The sequence below is a fragment of the Scyliorhinus canicula genome, chromosome 4, assembly GCF_902713615.1.
Source record: "Scyliorhinus canicula chromosome 4, sScyCan1.1, whole genome shotgun sequence".
NCBI lineage: Eukaryota > Metazoa > Chordata > Chondrichthyes > Carcharhiniformes > Scyliorhinidae > Scyliorhinus > Scyliorhinus canicula.
This window is the reverse complement of record NC_052149.1, coordinates 124,249,530-124,261,909: the sequence shown is the minus strand read 5'-3', so window position 1 is coordinate 124,261,909 and position 12,380 is coordinate 124,249,530. Positions and strand designations below refer to the sequence as shown.

At 42.4% G+C, this 12,380-nt stretch overlaps 1 protein-coding gene across 1 annotated transcript in view; it reads right to left on the bottom strand.

The window, feature by feature from the left end:
* The window catches only part of LOC119964942 (xenotropic and polytropic retrovirus receptor 1 homolog), a 468,531-nt gene that overhangs the window by 429,210 nt on the left and 26,941 nt on the right, over window positions 1-12,380 (bottom strand). The window lies entirely within an intron of this gene.

The window sequence follows — 12,380 nt, the reverse complement described above, 5'->3', positions numbered from 1 at the left end:
GGATTTATGGGGATAGGGAGTGGGCTCAAGTCGGGTGCCTTTTCAGAGGGTCAGTGCAGACTCGATAGGCCAAATGGCCTCCTTCTGCATCGTAGGAGCACTTGGTGCCAATAAGGATCAAAAATCAACTTCCCCTGTGAAAATCTGTCATCAGTTGAGCAAAGATAAGGCTTGCCTGTAATGCTCACTGACACTCAACACCTGAGCTGCCACTTGAATTGATGTGCTGAAAATGCTGCCAGCACCAGTGGAACCAAATGCATCAAGAGTCTTCACCTCCAAAATATACAGGGAACAAGGTAAAAATATAGATCCAAGCGACATTCTGACAACTGAATTTATATCACAATTCAGAAAATACTGCAAGATCACTGCCTGGAGGAGAGAGAGTGAATGAGGTTGTGCGTAAATAAAATGAGCTGTGGTAAAACTAATCTGGGGTGAAACGTATTTCCCGATATGAAGGTTGGAAGTTTTGTTACTTCAATTTCCAAGGAATAAACAAACATCACACTACTACTTTGAAAATTATTAATATGAAAATGCAGCAATATTCTCTCAAAGGTCAATGGTGTGACGCGAATTTAATTGAGGAAAGGGCATGTTAAAAAACACTTGGTGCCAGTAGTTTTGCACTACAATGTCAAGCACTTACTTTAGAAGTCTTTCTTAGAGGTCAAAAAACAAAATTTGCACATGTGCATATGTTTGTATCCATACTACAATCAAGGATTGGGTCAGATAATCTAAGAATCACATAGTAAATAAGAATTTAATATGTAAAATATAATACATTTGAATTTTTTTTTAAGCGCACTTCCTTTTAGTGAATCTAATCAACAACACAGATGAGCCAGTTTGATTTATAGGAGATAGTTCCAAAAGTTAATGAGCTATCTGCTTTGGCATAACTTTGCATTCATCCATATTTGTGCCATCTGCAACAGAAAACTGCTGAAATGTGCCTTCCAAGATTAATCACACTTTTGCAATACACTTCCGCAAATTCAGAAGTCCCTTTCTCTTTCATCTGAAGTAAAGGCCTCACGTGTTTCTTGTTAACAAGAAAGATTAATATTGGGAGTTGCAATGCTTTATGTCGAGAGTATTCTTCCAGTGCCTGCTTAAAATTAAGTAGCTATTAGAATTTCCTACTGCACTAAAGGATAGCTCTAAACAGTGTTCCCAGGCAGCTACACACCAAACTGTTAATCAATTTATAACCACAAATCCCTGAAGAATTTGTTAACAAGGCAGTTCCTGGTTGGAAATGTCAACTGCAAAATTAATTCTTTGCAGTTCCTTTTATATATAAATTTAATGCAAGTACCAGGACTCTGCAATTTGCAAACTGCACTCTACTTGTCCTGCATTTTCTTTCCAGAAATAGAACTGCGATTCATTTTATTTAACAGCATGAAATAACAGTTAGGGGAACCAGAACGTAAACTGTGAAATGAGAAGACTGTTCAACCTATCAAGCTCCTACAATAGGCTATATTATCTTGGTTAAAGACTTAGTTTCAGTCTTTGATTCAGCTTTTAAAACTATAGCTTAGTGGCTGCAATGAGTTTCCAAATGGAAGGCAGGAAGTAATCTGTGATAAGCAAGCAAGATTGTTGAACAGAAAATGAGGTAAGTCAATAACCCTTCGTATTTTGCATGGTACCAAAATAAACATTTAAAAGGTGCAGCTGGATAGAGCTGGGTCAAGCTTACTGGGTAGTTGGGGTCAGAGTGCATGTGAGGCGGGAGTGTCATGCTGTATGGTTGGTTAAGGAAGGAGTAAAGGTGTATGGTCATTGAGGGGGGGGGGGGGGGCAGTCAAAGTCATGGGGGGGGGGGTCAGGCTGGCTTGGGGGTTGGAGGGGAGAGTCAGGCTGGGTGGTCAGAAATTCAGGGAGAGGTTGAGAGGGTGTAAGTAGGTGACTGGGGGTTCAGTTGCATCTTTACTGTTGTAGACAGAGACAAAGACTCCACAAGAGGCCAGGGTGACAGGATAAAACTCTCTATATTCTCACAGGATATACACAATCACTCCTTTCTACTCCTCACAGGGTCATCTTCCCCGGCCTGCTTCCAGATTGGGGTTTATATCCTACGGCGAGTTCCTTCCTCTCGTCACCTGGGTAGCTCATACTCTGAAGTGTAGGGGGGGGGGGGAATCGGGTCCAAACTAGTTCTGTCTTTGTAGGTAGGTAGTTGTTACAGTTACCCATGTTTTGGAGGAGCATTTTTCTGTCTAACATTTCTAACATAACCAATAGTAGGCCAGAACCGCCCGAAGTCTCCAACTGTAACTCACAGTTGTAGACATTTTCAGAGGGTTTTCGGGAGCAAGGGAATTCTCAAACTGCTCAGGCAATTCACATGGAATCCATGTTACAGATTTGAAGTAATCTGCACAAGAATCAAATGTGGTTTGAGAAAAAACCTTTTCTTGCAGCAAGTGGTTACAGTATAGAATGCACTGCCCGAGTGTGTGGTGGAGACGGGTTCCATCAAAACAGTATAATTTCCTTTTGAATACTATCTGAAAAGTGGGAATGCGCAGGTTACGGGGAGAAAGTAAAAAAAAATGGAACAAAGTGAATTGCTCATTTGGAAAGCCGGGGCAGACACCCTGGGCCAAATAGCCTCCTTTTGTGCTGTAACAGTTCTGTGATTATGTGATCTCTCTTGCAATCCTGTCTTTTCCTCATTATTTCACTGTCGATACATTATTTTTCTTCGAATTAGGTGCTCTAACTTCCTGGTTCAAAACACCAAAACAGGCTATCCAGACCAGCCAGTCAATGTCTATGCTCCACTTGAGTCTCTGTGGCGGCACGGTGCCACAATGGTCAGCATAGCTGCCTCACAGTGCCAGGGACACTGTGTTCGATTCCAACCATGGGTAACTGTCTGTGTGGAGTTCGCACTTTCTTACTATCTCTGCGTGGGTTTCTTCCAGGTGCTGGGTTTCTTCCCATAGTCCAGAGATGTGCAGGTTAGGTGATTGGCCACACTAAATTGCCCCTTAGTATCCAAGGATGTGCAGGTCAGGTGGGGTTATGGAGATAGGGCGGTGGAGTGCGCCTAGGTAGGGTACTCTTTCACTGAGTCGGTGCAGAAATCATGAGCCGAATGGCCTCCTTCTGTGCTGGAGGGATTCTATGGTTCTTCTCATCGTTCCTCATTTAATTCCATCAGCATACTCCCTCTAATCCCTTCTCTTTCGCATGTTTATCTAGCTTTTTCTTATATGAATCTATATTACTTGCCTCAACTACTCCCTGTGGTCATGAGTTCTACATTCTCATTACTCTGATTAAAAAGCTTCCTTTGAATTCCCTATTGTGCTCCACAAATGTAAAAACTGTCTCTATGTTTATTCTATCAAAACGTTCCACAATGTTAAAAGCCCCTATAAGGTAACCTTTCATAAATGAGACCCAGGCTTTTCATGTTTCCCAATAGGTATAGCCAGTAGTTCTGATATCATCCTTAAAAATCTTTAAACCTGTGCCTCTATATCCCTTGGTCACATAAGTGACCAGAACAACACAGGGTACTTCAAGGGTATGGACTAACCAAGGTTTGATACAAGTGTGCTACTTTTCAATTATATCCCTCTCAAAATAAACTCTAGTGCTTAGTTTGCTTTTATTACCATCATTAGTTTTTCATGCATTTCTATTAATTATTCCCCTAATTTGGTGTGATCTGCAAACTCAGAAATTGTGTTCATGGTTCAAAGGTCTATCTAGATAGTTCATATAAATTGTGAACAACGCTGCTCTCGGGATTGACCCTTGTTGGATCCTACCTTCTACCTGTCTAAATAGTGACCTTTTCTGCCTACTCTCTTCTTGGTTTTGCTCCCAGAGAGCTACCCCTTCTGACAATTAACACTGATTCTGAAAAGTCCCCTTCTGACAATTAACACTGATTCTGAATACTCTTATCTTGTTTGTTGTTCTATTTATTATGTGGGACCTCAATCGATGGTCTTTTAGAAATTAGATACATTCTACATTTTGCATTACCCACATCGACTCTCTCCATTATTGTCTTGAAGAATTCAGAACTTAGCAAGACTTTTCCTTTTGAAATGCATGCTGGCTATTCACTGCTTGGTTTTTGGTCTCTAAATGATTTTCTTTCTCTTTCAGCTGAGGTTTCATTGCCTTCCTTATCACCAATGTTAAGCTGGCCGGTCTAAAGTTCCCTAGACATTAGGTATCTGCCAGTCCTCTAAAACTACACATTTTCCTAACAAATTATTAAATATTTGTAATAGTGTATACTATCTCTTTCCTCGATTATTCAACAATATTCAAATACAATCAGTCTGCGACCAGGGATTTTATCCTCTGAGTTTAGTTTGTATTGAATAGTTTTATTTTTATTTTAAATGTGGTGTATACGTTTTTAATAATAATAATCTTTATTAGTGTCACAAGTCGGCTTACATTAACACTATAATGAAGTTACTGTAAAAATCCCCTACTTGCCACACTCTGTCACCTGTTCAGGTACACAGAGAGAAAATTCAGAATGTCCAATTCACCCAACTGCATGTCTTTCGGGACTTGTGGGAGGAAACCGGAGCACCCATGGAAACCCACGCAGACACGGTGAGAATGTGCAGACTCCGCACAGTAACCCAAGCCGGGAATCCAGGTCCCTGGCGCTGTGAAGCAACAGTGCTAACCACTGTACTACCGTGCCGCAAAAATCTCATCCTCTTATGACTTTTTCACCTAATACACCCCTCTAGTAAATACTGAAGCAAAATAATTAATATTTGGTGCATTTTACTGTTGCTGCCATAATTTTATCATGCTCATCCCTTAGTAGTTCTAAAACCACCATGACTTCTCTTTTTTAAATTTATATATTTATTAAATATTTTATTGCAGGGATTGGTTAGCTCTGTTGGCTTGATGGCAAACATATGGTTCAGAGTAACATCAACTGTGCAAGTTCAATTCTCATTCTCGTTTGATGCAGAATGGTGCACGTCAAGCTATAAATGCCTATGGTCCCTCGTGACTCTGGCTAATCAGTTACCCATCTAGAACATTTTACTAGTTTTAGTTATGCGCTTTGCTAATTTGATTTCATAGCTCCTCTTGCCTCCCAATTGTTCTTTCGATTTCTTTCCTAATCTCTCCATATTCTCCCATGTCATACTCTCCCCTGCGGTTCATGAATTAGTTTAGGCCTCTTTCCTTACCTTCAATTTTTCCCTAACTTTTTTATTCATTCATGGTGTCTCATTAATGTTTAGTTTGTTCTTGCTTTTTTATGTAATATATTTTTTCCTGAATACCTTTTTACATGTTTTTCACAGCTGCTCCACATCATTGTTTAGCAACACTATTGTCTATTTTAATTTTTCACGTTTCTAATTACAACAATTTCAATACAAAACCACCTTTTGAAATTTTGTGCACAAGGGTAATGAATGGCTAGCTAGCACTGTTCATTCATAGTTGACCATAAAACCATGAAACACAGGAGGTCTTTAGCTCCCGTGCATAAACACAGCAAAATCAATGGGTACATGGAGCTCACAGCTGCCGTTTGTAAAGTTTCCTCCAACTAAATTTCCAAACTTAACTGCCTCATCTAGAGACATTAGGTACTCACTAAGACAGCTTTCTGAAAAGAAGGTGCAATTAACACAAGAGCTAGGGGCAAGAGTGGGGAATTCAGCCCCTCGAGCCTGCTCCACCATTCAATATGAACATGGCTGATCTCATCTCGGCCTCATCTTCACCTTCCTGTCTGCTCCCCATGAACCTTCATCCTTCTACTAATTAAAAATCCATCTATCTCCTCCTTAAATTTGTTTAGCGTTCCGGCATCCATTACACTCTGAAATAGAAAATTTCACAGATTCACTTTGAGTAAAGTAATTCTTTGTCATTTCTGTTTTAAATCTGCCACCCCATGGCCTAAAACCACGGTCTCTCATTCTAGAATGTCTCTTCAGATTCTGATGAATTTAACTTTTTTTTCAAAATATTTTTATTGGAATTTTGCAGTTTATACAGTTTATACTTAGCTATGACACTTTGTTCCCTCATCTAAATCATTAATATATATTGTGAATAGCTGGAGTCCCTGCACCGATCCCCACTAGTCACTGCCTGCCAATTTGAAAAAGACCTGTTAATTCCTACTCTTTGTTTCCTGCCGACCCGTTTTCAATCCATCTCAATACCTTTGAATCCCATGTGCTTTAATTTTACACGCTAGTGTTTTATGCGGGATTTTGTCAAAAGCCTTCTGAAAGTCCAAATACACATCCACTGGCTCCCCTTCATCAATTCTATTAGTTACACCCACGAAGAATTCCAATAGATTCGTCAAGCATAATTTCCCAAGCATGATTTCCCTTTCGTAAATCAATGCTGACTGTCCGATCCTGCCACTATCTTCTAAGTGTTCTGCTATCTCGAGGCACAATCAGGATCCCAGGTTCAATCCCTGCCGTAGGTCACTGCCCGGGTGGGTTTCACCCCCACAACCCAAAGATGTGCAGGGTGGGTGGATTGGTCACACTAAATTCCCTTTAATTCAAAAAAATGAATTGGGCACTCTAAATTTAATTTAAAAACATTAGCCACCCTCCAATCTGCAGGAACTGCTCCAGAGCCTATAGAAGCCTGGAAGATGACCACCAATGCCATCCAATATTTCTAGAGCCACCTCTTTCAGTACCCTGGGATGTAGATTATCAGGCCCTGGGGATTCTCAGCCTTCAAATCCCATCAATTTCCCCAACACCATTTCGCTACTGTTTTGATCACCTTCAGTTCCTGCTTCTCACTAAACCCTGCATTCCCCAACATCACTGGTCTCATTTGTGAAGACAAAACCAAAGTATGTATTTAGTTGCTCAGCCATTTCTTTGTTCCCTCCCCCCACCCCCACCACAATACATTCCCGTTTCTGACTGTAAGGGACCTACATTTGTCTTCACCAATCTTTTTCTCTTCACGTGCCTATAGAAAACTTTACAGTCAGTTTTTATGTTCCCTGAAAGCTTACTTTCGTACTCTATTTTCCCCTTCTTAATCAATCCCTTGATCCTTCTTTGCTGAATTCTAAACAACTCCCAATCCTCAGACCTGTTGTTTCTATTGACCGATTTATTTGCTACTTCCTTGGGCTGAATACTATCCCTAACTTCCTTTGTAAGCCATGGATTGGCCACCTTTCCAATTTACTTTTATGTCAGACAGGAACAAACAATTGTTGCAGTTCTTCGATGCGCTCTTTGAATGTTTGGCATTGCCTATCCATTTATATCCCTTTAAGTAACATGAGCTTGGCTGGGATTATGGTATTGAAGGCAGCTGTAGTCAATAAATAAGAGTTCTGGACAGCACGGTGGCGCAGTAGTTGCACTGCAGCCTCACGGCACCGAGGTCCCAGGTTCGATCCCGGCTCTGGGTCACTGTCCGTGTGGAGTTTGCACATTCTCCCTGTGTTTGCGTGGGTTTCACACCCACAATCCAAAGATGTGCAAGGTTGGTGGATTGAACACGCTAAATTGTCCCTTAATTGGAAAAAATGAATTGGGTACTCTAAATTTTTTTCTTTTTTTTTCTTTTAAAAATAAATAAGAGTTCTGATGTAGGCATCCTTGTTGTCGAGAAGCTCTAAGGATGAGTGTAGGGCTAGGGAGATGGTGTCTGCTGTGAACCGGTTGCAGCGGTAGGCGAATTGCAGTGGATCAAGACATTCTGGGAGTATGGAGGTGATGCGCTTCATGATCAACTTCTTGAAGAACTTCATTACGACTGATGTCAGAGCCACCAGACGGTAGTCATTGAGGTATGTTGCTTGGTTCTTCTTTGGCACCGGTATGATGGTGTTCTTCTTGAAGCAGGTGGGGACCTCGGAACAGAGTAGGGACAGGTTAACGATGTCCGCGAACAGAACTGCCTGCTGGTCTGCGCAGTGCACAACCAGGGATCCCGTCTGGACCCGTCGCTATCCGAGGGTTCACTTTCAGAAAGGCCGATCTGACTTCAGAAGCTGTGATGGTGGGTATGGGTGTGTTATGGGTTGCTGGGGCACTTGACAGCGGATCGTTGGTTTCCTGCTCGAACCAAGCACAGAATGCATTGAGTTCATCGGGGAGGGGTGCGCTGCTGCTGGAGATATTGCTCGGTTTCGTTTTGTAGCCCGTTATGTTGTTTAGGCCGACTCTAGCTTGGTCTCATGTTCTCTCTTGGCATCTCGGATAGCTTTGCGGAGGTTGTACCTAGATTTCTTATACAGGTCAGGGTCGCCTGACTGGAGCACCTCAGACCGGTCCTTCAGTAGGGAGTCAATCTCACAACTGAGCCATAGTTTCCAGTTGGGCAACGTATATGCTGCTTTCTTTGGCACGCAGTCGTCCACACATTTGCTGATGAAGTCTGTGACGGTGGTGGCATACTCATTTAAGTTGGTCGCTGAGTTCTTAAATATGGACCAGTCCACTGTCTCTAAGCAGTCAAGTAGGAGCTCTTCTATTTCCTCAGACCAGCACTACATGACCTTCTTAGCTGGATTCTCCCGCTCAAGTTTCAATAGGTAACAGAACATAAACTCTAAAATTATGTTACCATTAAAGTATTCAAACTGAGCAGCTACATTGTATTGTGAAACTAATTTCACTCCTACCTCACACAAAGCTTTCTGTGCCTCTCAAAGTTAAAGAATTCAGTCACAAAGCAAAAAAATGCAATATTATAGGTAAAAAGTATAATATTGCATTTTTTTTGCTTTGTGACTGAATTCTTTAACTTTGAGAGGCACAGAAAGCTTTGTGTGAGGTAGGAGTGAAATTAGTTTCACAATAGAATATAGCTGCTCAGCAATACTGCAATTTTGTCTGTAGAATGTATGAGTGGGAAAGGGGAAAAAGTAAGTAATGCAAAACTAGCTCTGGGTTCATTTCAAATGAGTACAAATTAACTCCAATCTGAATAATCTCAGGCCTGCGCAGGTTTTTCTTTTACTGGCTGGTGATGCAATTATATAATCCTCTTTGAAGCATAATTTATACCAAGACATGAGAGAGGGGTAAAATATCTGATTTAAATGATAAAATATTTATTTGGGCAGTGCAATGTGATGTACTATAGATGGGCAGCGCCCCAAAGCTCAAGGTTTTCCTGCAACACAGCTGAAGTAACTTCCAGTAACTATCTTCCAAACAACTTGACACAGCAATTAGTCATGCTTTTTCTAGGCACGCGTGTTATCATAAAACACAGCAGACAGTCAGATAAATATTTTAAAAGATACATGGCCCCTGGTTACTCATTTAATGACCGTGTGGGCATATTGACAGTATATTTTTTTAAATCTGTGAAATTTACATTTCCTTCTGCCCGTTCATTTACTTTGCCTATTAAAGGATATCCACACTATTCAAATACATAATCCTTTCTACCTTTCACTTAGAGAAATGTCTTAATGCAATAGAATTCTCCCACGGGCACTTTACAGAGGAGAGTGCGAAAGACGGATCCTGGAACACTGGGACATACAGCCAACTGCACCTAGAGGAAAGTACGAGAGGAGGACATTGGGACAGACAGTCAGCAGGACGTACAGGAGACAGTCTGGGTCATGCTGGCATCAAAAAGGAGGTGGTATTGGGTGTTTTAAAAGACAATAATATAGATAAGTCTCCTGTGCCGGTAGGGATTTACCCCCAGAATACGGAGAGAAGCAAGGGAGGAAATTGCTAGGACCTTGACTGACATCTTTGTATCCTCATTGGCTACAGGTGAGATCCCAGAGGACAGGAGAATAGATAATGTGGCACCACTGTTTAATAAAGGTAGCAGGGATAATCCTGAAAACTTTAGGCCGCTGAGCCTCACATCCGTAGCAGGTAAATTATTGGAGAGAATTCCCAGGGACAGGATATATACCCATTTGAAAACAAATGGATACATTAGTGATAGACAGCATGATATTCTGAAGGGGCAGTCATGCCTCACTGACTTGATCGAGTTTTTTGAGGAGGTGACAAAAATGGCTGGTATGGGGAGGGCAGTGGAATTGGTTTACATGGACTTCAGTAAAGCCTTCGACAAGGTGCCTCATGGTAGACTGATACAAAAGGGGAAGTCACACAGGACCAGAGGTGAGATGGCAAGATGGATCTAGAACTGGCTCGGTCACAGAAGGCAAAGGGTAGCAGGAGAAGGGTGTTTTCCTGAATGGAAGATTGTGACTAGTGGTGTTCCACAGGGATCTGGGCTGGGGACCTCTGTCATTTGTAGTATACATAAACAATTTGGAGGAAAATGTCTGATTAGTAAGTTTGCAGATAACACCAAGGTTGGTAGAGTGGCAAATAGTGTTGCGGATTGTCAGAGGATACAGCACGCTGGCGCCAGTTCCCAAACCGAAAGCATAAACAAAGCAAGGCCAATGGCCACCTAGGACACGCCCAGCCATCAGGGCACCCACCTCTTTATTGGTCAAGATCAATATGAGTGATCAAGATACGGCCCAATTAATCGGGGCCAAATTCAAGGCCCGCCCAAAAGCGCGCGAAAGCCCCTTCAGGTATAAGAAGAAGGCCCCGAGAGAGAATCTCTCTCTTGGACTCGGCTCTCAAAGCGGAGAGACCTGTCCACCAGCAGCAAGTAAGTCCAAGGTCAACGCTCGCTATCAGAGGGACGACCTCAGCTGTTCTCCTGTTACCTCTTCAAACCCAACAGCTTCAGATCCGATCAACGGCCATTGTTCCTCTGACTTAAGTATAGGCGTTAGCGTGAGAGAAAGTTTAGTTTGTAGTATTTTGTGCATGAGTAGATATTACTGTGTGTGTAAATAAATAGTATTGACTTTGAACTAACTAACTGGTGCATTGGTTCTTTGATCAGTATTCGGGTTTGAACCTTGTGGCGACTCTAGAGCAAACATAATTAGGATTAAGGAAGGCGACCATATTGACTGCCATATTTATAACCAGGTAAATATAGCAATAGAAGTCAGAGAGATCTGAGTGTGCAGGTCCACAGATCTTTGAAAGTGGCAACACAAGTGGACAAGGTAGTTAAGAAAGCAAGGGCAGCACAGGGGCACGGTGGTTAGCATTGCTGCCTCAAGGCGTCAAGGTCCCAGGTTCAATCCTGGCTCTGGATCACTATCCGTGTGGAGTTTGCAAATTCTCCCCATGTTTGCGTGGGTTTCGCCCCCACAACCCAAAGGTGTGCAGGGTAGGTGGATTGGCCACGCTAAATTGCCCCTTAATTGGAAACAATGAATTGGGTATTCTAAACATATTTTAAAAAAGAAAGCATGGGGAATGCTTGCCTTCATTGGACAGGGCATCGAGTATAAAAACTGGCAAGTCCGCACTTGAAATATTGTGCACAATTCTGGTTGTCATACTACCAGAAGGATGTAGAGGCTTTGGAGAGGGTGCAGAGGAGGTTTACCAGGATATTGCCTGGTCTGGAGGGTGTTAGCTGTGCGGGGTAGCTGAATAGACTGAGATTGTTTTCATTAGAACGACGGAGGTTGAGGGATGACCCGATAGAGGTCTACAAGATTATGAAGGGCATGGATAGAGTGGATGGGCAGGCATGCTTTCCCAGGGTGGAGGGGGTCAGTCACCAGGGAGCATAGGTTTCATGTCCGTGGGGCAAAGTTTAGAGATATGCGAGGCAGGTCTTTTTACACAAGAGAGTAGTGAGTGCCTGGAACACGTTGCCAGAGAAGGTTGTGGAAGCAGATACATTAACGGCGTTCAAAAGGCATCTCGACAAATACATGGATAGGATGGGTATAGAGGGAAACAGCACCAGGAAGTGCTGAAGGTTTTGGCCAAGGGTGGTATTATGACACCCGGTACAGGCTTGGAGGGCCAATAGGCCTGTTCCTGTACTGTATTGTTCTCTGTTCTTTGAGAGGACACTGGGGCAGGCAGTAAGCAGCACCTAGAGGACAGTGCGAGAGGAGGACACCTGGACAGCCAGTCTAGATGGATGCCATTCGGCCCATTTTCTGTGTGCCAGCCCAAGGATACCCAAGTGCCCTTTCTAATCCCACCTTCCTTCACCTGTAGCTTACAGCACTTAAGGTGCAGATCCAGATACTTTTTTTAAAAAGGGTCTTTGCCTCCACCAACAACTCGGGCAGTGAATTCCAGACACCTACTACCCTCCAAAACATTGTATGCTTTCAAGAAATGATTAGATATAGCTCTTGTGGCTAAAGGGATCAGGGATAAGGAGGGGAAAGGGAGAATAGGTTACTGAGTTGAATGATCAGCCATGGTCATAACGAATGATGGAGCGGGCCAAAGGGCCAATATCTATCGCTGCTATTTTCATTGTTTAAAAGTAAAAATAACCAGAAATCT